This window comes from Sinocyclocheilus grahami, unplaced genomic scaffold (assembly GCF_001515645.1).
Source record: "Sinocyclocheilus grahami isolate Dianchi unplaced genomic scaffold, SAMN03320097.WGS_v1.1 scaffold1154.1, whole genome shotgun sequence".
Classification (NCBI taxonomy): domain Eukaryota; kingdom Metazoa; phylum Chordata; class Actinopteri; order Cypriniformes; family Cyprinidae; genus Sinocyclocheilus; species Sinocyclocheilus grahami.
In genome coordinates, this window is record NW_015506333.1 from 317,262 (window position 1) to 327,149 (window position 9,888).

The window sequence follows — 9,888 nt, forward strand, 5'->3', positions numbered from 1 at the left end:
CTGAAATAAATGAACTTTTCCACGACATTATAATTTATTGAGATGCACCTGTATAAGGTAGAGAGCATTATACATTCACTCCCACGTACAATTCCTGCTGGTACTGAGACTTGAACCCATGACCAACGCTTTAACCATTAGGCTATGACTGCCCCCCTCCACAACTTGTGGTGGTCATATTTGATTAATTTGTCAGTTCTGCTAGTACTATCTGCTTAAATGGGGAAAGATTTAGTTGCAAGCTGGGCAGTTGTGGCCTAATTGTTGGAGTCAGACTTGTAACCTGAAGGTTGCAGGTTTAAATCTCAAAACCAGTAGGGAATGTTGGTTAAGGGATTGAATGAACAGTGCTCTCTTCCACTTTCAATACACCCAGTTGCTCCCCGGGCACCACAGCGACTGGTTGCCAACTGCTCTGGGTGTTCACTACTCACTGCTTCTGATGTGCATGCATTAATTTGGAAGGGTTAAATGCAGAGGACAATTTTCAAGTATGGGTTACCTTACTTGGCCTTCGCTGTCAGGTCAAAAAAAAGTGTGGCTTTTTAAATTCTTTTTAATTTTATTTGTATAAGCATTTCTGTCCCACTCCAAACAAAAGTGATGGTGGCAAGCAAAATAATTATTTAGCATGTTTAGCTGAGAGAAAAAACCTGGTGGAGTCAATCCTTCTCTGACAAGAAACAAATTGCAATATGAATGTATTTCAATAAATTTGAAGTGTTATATTTCCTCATGAGTGAAGGGCTAGCCTGCACCCTGGCAAATAAAATTTTGGGCTAAACTGAAGTATATTGATATTGCAGTTTGTGCAAGATTTTAAAAGCACTTTATAATATGACTGTATTTTAATTAGAATGCAGCATTTAAGAATAGAGCAGCTATGGCTGGGACAGGGTTCAAGTATCACTCAAAGTTTCAAAGTAATCATGAGTATGTTAAATCAACTTTCTTCTGAGGCAGTCTGAAGATACAGGCCTGTACGTTCCAAGATGTGTTTCTAAGAATAAAACAATATAGAATTGTCAAGACGTCAACAATTGGATTCAGCTAATGAAGGATAAAACTAAGGCCGAATTCAAAATGGCAGAAATAATACTAGTATGCTATTTTGAATTATGCACAAGTTTGTGTTTTCATGTATGTAACAAAGAGAATTGAATCAATGAGAATCACTGGGTGCTTCTCAATTCTTATTTGTGCATCCTCGTTTCCTTTCCTTGCTTGCTTTCCTCACGTCTTAGCTCCACCCCTTCAGGATGTGAGGGAAAGATGCAAGGAAAAGACGGGAGGACAGAAGAGTTAAATCAAGTTAAATTATATACCTTCGCTCCCTTTAGCGTCACTTCAAAGCGTCATCAGCTGCGCTAAAGGGATCTGCCCTTATATGGTTAAAGTTTGTTATTCAAGACATTCATAATAAATATTAATAAAGCAAGATACCTTGTTTAAAATATATGACATGTATGGTTTATTTAAACTGCAAAGATAAAATATAAATTAAAATTATTACAACAGATGTGAAGGGGGAGGAGATTGTATATGTGATTCAGGTTTTTAGATGAAAAACACTTCCGCAAAGGATACACCTGTGTATCCTCGCTCATAGCTCCTCAGGAAGCCTCCTCATTCCTCAATCCTCGCCTCCTTGTGGTGCAATTTGATAATTGAGATGCCCTACAAGATGACTGAGCTTGATCGGTTTCCGGGTCATAGGATGGAGGACGGATGAGCGAGGAAATGAGGAGGGACATTGAGAAGCACCCACTCAGTTGTGTGGCACGAGCATGATGGTGAGCAGCTGCTTCTGGTTTTATTCTGCATTGTTTATGATGGACTGGATCCTGACATGGTTCATGTTCACAGGAGGACCGTGGATATGTGGTGTATGAGAACAGAATGACCTCCTCATATGAAGTGGGGACTAAACACAGTCTGTCCAATCACATACATGTGTCAGAATGTTTAAAACCCTAGATTTTAGTTTTACAGGTAAGTTTTCAGACTTTACATTTTTAAATACCCAGTCATACAAGTAATATGAAGGGGAAATTCTCTCATAAATTAAATATTTGGCATATGCACTTGTGTACATAATTCTTCTATTACAACATTGATATTCATATTTGCTTTTAATGCCACGGTTTAATGGGTAAATTTGATCAGAAAGTACATGAGACACTGTTAGGCTTTTATTTGTGCACGTAACGAGTCGATCTATGGAATTTTGGTCGGTGCTTTGTCCAACGGAGCGTCTTTCACAGGCCTTTGGCTGCTTTATATTTATTTTTATTAACCACCAGATGCTGCGGTTTGACTCAAAGCTTTGAATATTTTCCCGAAACAGTCAGAGGAAAGCCTCAGTGCTTCATTTACCCATCACCACTTTCTAGTATGCCTAGTAAGACCTTGATTGGCTGGTTCAGGTGTCTTTAATTAATGTTGGAGAAACTCTTCAGGACACAGGCCCTCCAGGCCCAACTTTGGACCTTTTGACTAGAACTGTTGGTCAGCCTGTCAAGTTAGATGTGTCAACTGATAGGACTTATTTTTATTAGAATTAATTTTACATGTCACCCTTAACCTTACCCCCCCCAGTAAGGTAAGGGTGACATGTAAAATAATTTCTTGGCATGTTTAGGTCAATGGGGAGGAAAGACCATAGAGGATCCCATCCTCTTCTGACAAGACATGAAATACAATACATTTGTTTTAATCAATTTGAGTTATATTTTCTCAATTAAGGGCCAGCCTGCACCCTGCTGAATGGAGTATTGGACTATACTGAAGGATATTCATCTTGCAAGATGAATAGAGTTCAATGGTGCTAATGATGCTTTTGGGAAACATACCCCAGTGGCTTGTAACACGAAGCCGGTTTCAGTTTTTACCCAGGTAAGTTAACGTTTAGTTTGAGCAAACTCTCGAGTTTTCGGGCTCTTAGCAAGTTTATGCATCAAGTCAGCTTCTGTGCAAGCCATTTAACTATTTGCGACGCTCTAGTTGCTAACCTGGGCACCCATTCTTCATGCAGGTTCCTCATATGGACTCAAATATAGGGTTATGGCTATTTCTGATTAACTTTGCTCTGTCTAGTTCTACCATGCCCAAGTCCCATTATAGTCTGGACATTCACTTGTTGGCCATATCTCTCATACCATTTGAAGGGGTTTATCCAGTCATGCCAGTCCAGGGGTCTCCAAACTCTGTCCTGGAGGGCTGGTGTCCTGCAGCGTTTAGTTTCAACTTGCCTGGAACTTTCTAGTACTGATGGTACATATGACACTGAAGCTTCAAAGTGCATATCCAGTAAGTGGCACAATTTCAAGAAGCTCTGTGCAGGAATGCGTATTTTCAGAGAATCACGTGATCAAGGAAAAACAAAGTCTGTCCAATCACATACATGTGTCGGAATGTTTAAAACCCTAGATTTTAGTTTTACAGGTAAGTTTTCAGACTTTACATTTTTAAATACCCAGTCATACAAGTAATATGAAGGGGAAATTCTCTCATAAATTAAATATTTGGCATATGCACTTGTGTACATAATTCTTCTATTACAACATTGATATTCATATTTGCTTTTAATGCCACGGTTTAATGGGTAAATTTGATCAGAAATTACATGAGACACTGTTAGGCTTTTATTTGTGCACGTAACGAGTCGATCTATGGAATTTTGGTCAGTGCTTTGTCCAACGGAGCGTCTTTCACAGGCCTTTGGCTGCTTTATATTTATTTTTATTAACCACCAGATGCTGCGGTTTGACTCAAAGCTTTGAATATTTTCCCAAAACAGTCAGAGGAAAGCCTCAGTGCTTCATTTACCCATCACCACTTTCTAGTATGCCTAGTAAGACCTTGATTGGCTGGTTCAGGTGTCTTTAATTAGTGTTGGAGAAACTCTTCAGGACACAGGCCCTCCAGGCCCAACTTTGGACCTTTTGACTAGAACTGTTGGTCAGCCTGTCAAGTTAGATGTCAACCGATAGGACTTATTTTTATTAGAATTAATTTTACATGTCACCCTTAACCTTACCCCCCCAGTAAGGTAAGGGTGACATGTAAAATAATTTCTTGGCATGTTTAGGTCAATGGGGAGGAAAGACCATAGAGGATCCCATCCTCTTCTGACAAGACATGAAATACAATACATTTGTTTTAATCAATTTGAGTTATATTTTCTCAATTAAGGGCCAGCCTGCACCCTGCTAAATAGAGTATTGGACTATACTGAAGGACATTGATCTTGCAAGATGTGCATGATATTAAAAGCACTTATTTTTATAACGTAAATGACTGACATTTAAGAATATAATAGCTAGGGCTGGGAGAAGCTTCCAGTATTGCCTAAAGTAAGGCAATTCTGAGTGTTAAACTTACTCTCGAGCCAGTCGGAATATACAGGCCTATTGCTATGGCAACTCCAAGATGTGTTTCAAAGAATAAAACAATCTAGAATTGTGAACTTTAACAAGTGGTGAGTTTTTCCAAAAGCAACTATGGTCGCAAGTTCCATTACCAATAGAGTACAATGGTGCTAATGATGCTTTTGGGAAACATACTCCAGTGGCTTGTAACACGAAGCCGGTTTCAGTTTTTACCCAGGTAAGTTAACGTTTAGTTTGAGCAAACTCTCGAGTTTTCGGGCTCAAGAAGATGTTGGTTATGAGTGGGTTTCGTCATTATGGTAACTTGCACTACACGGCTACCAGTGTTGGGGAGTAACTAGTTACATGTAATGGCGTTACATAATTTAATTACAAAATAAATGTAAGTGTAATCAGTTACAGTTACTAAGAAAAAATGTGTAATTAAATTAGTTACTTATGAAAATGTTAACGATTACAAAGGGAATTACATTTGAATATTTACACACATCCACATACAGATTTAATTGATTTCTTTCCCAAATTGCACTGATTACTCTGAGACATAATTTCCGTGATGGGGAAAACACAGACTGGTTCATAGAATCCAGTCATAAAAAACAAATTCCTATAGCCTAACGTGGACGGAATATGCCACATTTTGGACAAATAAACCAAAAGTAGGTCAGTACACTTGAATATTTGTCTGTGAGCTGATTTCCAGCTACAAGGAGAAAAAGAAAAACCGATCAGGAAGGAGATGCAGGGAACAGGGATTGGGTGTTCTGCAAAGCGAGTTGGAGGTAAATAATTTTGCAATAACTGTTATGCTGATGTTGTGGCTGGTCCAGCAAATGTTTGTGTTTGTTTCTGTATGATATAATTGTTCATATATCTATTAAAATACTGATATTCTGGTCTATAACTCCTCCCCGAACTTCCCTCTGCCCTGTATCTTGGTCTCTCATTGGCTGTAGGTCATCGCCGATGTAGTTTTCAGTCAGAAATCATTGCACACAGCATGATTGTGAATCGCCGACAGCTCCAGATATTTAGCATGCCAAATATTTAGATTCCTCAGATCGCGTTTTTCATAATTCACACTGCGTGATTGTCATTCGTGTGAACGAGCACCAATTTGCCTTCGATTTCGGGCATTTGTCTGCGATTTCGCAAAACTTGTCGGCGAGTGAAAAATCGGGCTAAAATCGTGCAGTGTGAACTCAGCATAAGTCAATTCTTAGCAGCGTTCTTGAGAGTAATTCTCAGAGGCTTAATAAATACGGACCTAAATTTGTGTTTTTGATTTGAATATTAGGAACCAATGAGAATCACCCAGTTGCACAAGCTCCTTCTCATGTAAGTCTGGAGAATCATGAGTGTTAATGAAGAGGGAGGAGCTATAGTCTATTAACTGGAATCTGTAGAGTACAAAAAGACCAAAGCAAAGCATGTCAGCAGTGTACCTAGCAATGGCAGGAATTTGGTGTACTGTTCAGTTTCTGGGGCTTTGTGCGTTCTGTCATGCTGTTCCAAAGTGGAGTAATCTGCTCCAGAACCCTCAAGCTCTGATGATCCAGCAAACTGACCAGCGGTTTCAGCAGCCAGTTCGACAACAAACTAACCAGCGGGTTCCTCAGCAGTTTCAGCTTCAGAAGCTAGTGGCGCAGACAGAGCTCCTTGATAAATGTGCTGATTATGAACAGATCCAATGTGGACAACCTGGGATCAGTGTTGCTGAGTGTGAAGCTATCAACTGCTGCTTTAAGAGACAGCAGTGTTACTATGGAAGGGCAGGTAAGCGTTCTCAATATTGTTCGGTTCATGTTAAATTGATCCTCAGCCTTCACCTGCTCTTGTACATTGTTCCAGTGACTGTCCAGTGTATTAGAGATGGTCAGTTTGTGGTAGTGGTGTCTAGAGACGTTACTCTGCCTCGACTGAGTCTGGATTCGGTTCGTCTACTGGGTGGAAACCACCCTCCTTGCGCTCCTGTGGAGTCCATACCTTACTTTGCTATATACCAGTTCCCTGTGACCGCATGTGGCACGACCATGATGGTGAGCAGCTGCTTCTGGCTTTATTCTGCATTGCTTATGATGGACTGGATGCCAGTGTTGCTATTCACAGGAGGACCGTGTATGAGAACAGAATGACGTCCTCCGTATGAAGTGGGGATTGGACCATTTGGTTCCATCAAAAGGGACAGTCATTTTGAGTATGTGATCTATGACTTGGTGTGACTGTTAGTCTCTGATAAATGCTAAAAGCTCGCCGTCTGTTGTCCAGGTTTCTCTTCCAGTGTAGGTACCCTGGAACTTCTGTGGAAGCGCTGGTCCTCCGCCTCCACCAGTAGCTGCTCCTGGACTTCTCAGGGTGGAGCTCAGACTGGCCAATGGCTAATGTGTCCCCAAAGGCTGTGCAGAAGGTAAGTACTTTGTCCCATGTTTTCCTATTGTCTTAAGACCCCAGGTTGCAGCAGTTTGTTTAAACCCCAGTGTTCCTCAAGGGATAAGGCTTACACATCCTACTACAGTGATGCTGATTATCCCATCACAAAAGTCCTGCAAGAGCCTGTGTATGTTGAGGTGCACATTATGGAGCGGACCAACCCCAACATTGTCCTGATGCTGGGACGTTGTTGGGCAACATCAACCCCCAGTCCACTCAGTCTCCCCCAGTGAGACCTTCTGATCGATGGGTGAGTAATGCCATTCTTTATTCAGTTAGTCTGCTGGGAGACACTTCCTAACCTCCCTTTCCTCTTCAGATGCCCTTACCAGGATGACCGTTACCTGACCACATTGGTTCCAGTGACTGGATCGTCTGGTCTTCATTTCCCAACCCACTACAAGCGCTTTGTTGTGAAGATGTTCACATTTGTAGATCCAGCCTCACTGGCTGGATGTTACTCCTTTTAATGGATTCTATGGCTTAACAGTCTTCCCTGTCAGATCATCCACTGCAGTACAGCGGTGTGCCATCCCTCTTCTGGCTCCTGTAAGCGAAGCTGCACCAGGAAAAGTGAGAATTTGCTCTTGAGTGTTTGTTTTTGAAGTGCCTTTACCATTCTTGCAGGAAGAGACACTCATGCCAAGACTATCTCTAATGGGCTGGCTGTGGTTTCTAGGGGCGAAGTTACTCTGGTCATGTAAATTTGGCTCTTTTAATAAACCGCATGAAACTCCAAGATGCTTTCTAGTCTTTGCCGTTGCACAGTCCAGTCTTGCATGACTGTTCCATGTTTTTCTAGGGCCACACTACTAACCAAAGGTTCCATTTGCTTTAGCAAGGTTATGCATAGTCAGCTTCTGTGCAAGCCATTTAACTATTTGCGACGCTCTAGTTGTTAACCCGGACACCCGTTCTTCATGCAGGGTCCTCATATGGAGTAAGATGAATGGTTATGGCAACTTCTGGTTAACTTTGCTCTGTCTTGTTCCATAGGCTGGACTTTCACTTGTTGGCCGTATCTCTGATGCCATTTGAAGGGGTTTGTCCAGGGGTCTCCAAACTCGGTCCTGGAGGGCTGGTGTCCTGTGGAGTTTAGCTCCAACTTGCCTCACACCTGCCTGGAACTTTCTAGTGATGTTACACAGATGCTTCAAAATGTGTATCCAGTAAGTGGCACAATTTCTCTCTCAGCTCTGTGCTTGTGTGTGTGTATTGGTATCATGTGATCAACGGAAAACTAAGCCTCACTCCGTCCAATCACATGTCGGAATGTTCAAAACCCCAGATCTTACTTTACGAGTAAGTTCATTGATACTTATTCATTTATGTTTTAAATACCCAGTCAGACAAGTAATATGAAGAATAAATTCTTTCATAAATTAAATATTTGTCATGCAATTCATGTGTACATTTTGATTCATACTGGCATTTAATGCCACAGTTTAATGGATAAATTATTTTATCAGAAATTCAACAAAAGCACACGCTGTTAGGCTTTTATTTGTGCACGTAACGAGTCGATCTATGGCCTGAGTGGTTGCTGCTTTGTCCAACTGCGTGTCTTTCAGAGGCCTTTGGCTGCTTAATTTTATTAACCACCAGATGGTGCTGTTTGATTTGCAAAACTTAATCTTTTCCCGAAACAGCCAGAGGAAAGCTTTGAGGCTTCATTTACCCATCACTAGTGCCTAGTGAGACCTTGATTGGCTGGTTCAGGTGTCTTTAATTGTTGGAGTACAACAATTAAAGTTGTACCCTTCCCCACACAGATTAAGGTAAGGGTGACATGTAAATTTCTTGGCATGTTTAGGTCAATGGGGAGGAAAGACCATAGAGGATCCCATCCTCTTCTGACAAGACATGAAATACAATACATTTGTTTTAATCAATTTGAGTTATATTTTCTCAATTAAGGGCCAGCCTGCACCCTGCTAAATGGAGTATTGGACTATACTGAAGGATATTGATCTTGCAAGATGTGCATGATATTGAAAGCACTTATATAATGTAAATGACTATTTTTATAACAATGCAATATTTAAGAAAATAGTAGCTATGGCTGGGAGAAGCTTCCAGTATTGCCTAAAGTAAGACAATTCTGAGTGTTGAACTTACTCTTGAGCCAGTCTGAATATACAGGCCTATTGCTATGGCAACTCCAAGATGTTTCAAAGAATAAAACAATCTAGAATTGTCAACTTTAACAAGTGGTAAGTTTTCCAAAAGCAACTATGGTCACAAGTTCCATTACCAATAGAGTTCAATGATGCTTTTGGGAAACACACCCCAGTGGCTTGTAACACGAAGCCAGTTTCAGTTTTTACCCAGGTAAGTTAACGTTTAGTTTGAGCAAACTCTCGAGTTTTTTTGGCTCAAGAAGATACGGCTACCCTGCTCCAGAGCAGGTTTTATTCTGGGTTAGAGATCGCAAACCCAAACCTTACTAATCAGCTGTGAGCAAACTGAAGCAAAGAAAGCAACTGCCCCGTATCGCTCATTCCAAATTAAAACAGTTTACTGTCAAAGAATTTGAGACAAAATTGCCTGACTTTTGTGGATACTTGTATATTATATTAATTGTTTATAATTCATATAAATATTATATGAAGTGGTAATTAATTTTAAGCCTCATATAAATTAAATGTGTATATAAGCTTTAATATATTTAACTTTTAAAATGTCTAAACTTATACAATGTTTTCCTTTTGAGCTCTGTGTGAAACTATATATATAATTAAATTCAGTTGATTCCTTTTGCATAGTCATATATTTTCTTTCTGCTGCCAAACTTTTGCTGCAGTAGAAGTGTTTATTCTTGCCTTTTAAATGTATTAAATTTTTAATAACGACATCTCTTACTCTTTAGCGGAAAAGTGAATTGTGCTGTCTCTCGCGAGAAGTGAATCCAAATGACGCTTTGCTGATGCTCTCCACGTTCCGTGCAAATGGCTGTTTGCTGCACGTGCTCCAGAGTTAATCACAAACTCTGGTTCAAACTCTGAGTTGACGGAGAACGTTTATATAGAGTTTTGTGATCTTGATCTAAACCAGGGGCCTGTTGCAG

General features: G+C 40.4%; 1 pseudogene; it reads left to right on the forward strand.

Annotated features, from left to right (window-relative positions):
* Positions 1-5,824: 5,824 nt before the first annotated feature.
* Positions 5,825-7,557, forward strand: LOC107567393 (zona pellucida sperm-binding protein 4-like; annotated as a pseudogene).
* Positions 7,558-9,888: the final 2,331 nt, after the last annotated feature.